The 980-nt window shown below is 40.7% G+C and overlaps 1 non-coding gene across 1 annotated transcript; it reads right to left on the reverse strand.

Moving 5' to 3' along the window:
* Positions 1-377: 377 nt before the first annotated feature.
* LOC138173937 (U6 spliceosomal RNA) lies at positions 378-484 on the reverse strand. Its single transcript, XR_011171584.1, has one exon. It is a non-coding gene; the product is annotated as a U6 spliceosomal RNA (small nuclear RNA).
* Between the last annotated feature and the right edge of the window lie 496 nt (positions 485-980).

A 980-nucleotide genomic window follows, 5' to 3' on the forward strand; every position in this document is an offset into this window, starting at 1 on the left:
TATATACGACAGAATATTGTTGTTCCATAAGAAATGATGAAATGAACCATTTCAGAAGCAACTGCAAAGAACCATATGAACTGATGCAGAGAAAAGTGAGCAGAGTTAGAAGAAAAAAAGACAAAAAGGAAAAAGAAGAAAGAAGGAAGAAAGGAAGGGAGGGAGGAAGGAAGGAAGAAAAGGAAGGAAGGAATGAACGAACGAAGGAAGGAAGGAAGGGAGAGAGGAAGGGAGGGAAGGAAGAAGGGAGAGAGGAAGGGAGGGAGGAAGGAGGGAAGGGAGGAAGGAAAGGAGGGAGGAAGGAAGGAAGGAAGGGAGGGAGGAGACCAAATTGTCTACTGGCTAATTTTTTTTTTTTAATGAACAATGGACTTTATAAAAATATGGAACGCTTCACGAATTTGCGTGTCATCCTTGCGCAGGGGCCATGCTAATCTTCTCTGTATCATTCCAATTTTAGTATATGTGCTGCCGAAGCGAGCACTACTGGCAAATTTTTTATGGGAAACTTAGTACTTCATTTGGTCCCTTTTTAATTCTTTCTGGTTCTTCTGACTCAGAGGAATTTTCTACCTTTATACCAAGTCTTCCCATAGTGAAGACACCTCCACCCTTGTGATCCCTCCTCTGATCAGTGATTTCTTGTTTGGCGCTATTGTTTTAAGCAGAGACTAGTCTCCAGAACTACTCAAAATAGTATGGTCTAACCATTCACTTAAGAAAAACCAAGTGCATAAAGAATGTCTATTTTCTATATCATGACCTTCAGACCTTCAATTAGATGGACCACCCATAGATAGCTCTCTCTCTCTCTCTCTCTCTCTCTCTCTCTCTCTCTCTCTCTCTCTCTCTCTCTCTCTCTCTCGATATATATACACATTGGCATAGACTATATATTGATATAGACAAAGACCGTGATAGACGAGTAAACCCCAGAATTCAACAGAGGGAATATGGGATAGAATTGCTTTTGAGAAACT

This window comes from Petaurus breviceps, unplaced genomic scaffold, assembly GCF_028583685.1.
Source record: "Petaurus breviceps papuanus isolate PSGF00001 unplaced genomic scaffold, PetGlider_PUasm1.0 67, whole genome shotgun sequence".
Lineage (NCBI taxonomy): Eukaryota > Metazoa > Chordata > Mammalia > Diprotodontia > Petauridae > Petaurus > Petaurus breviceps.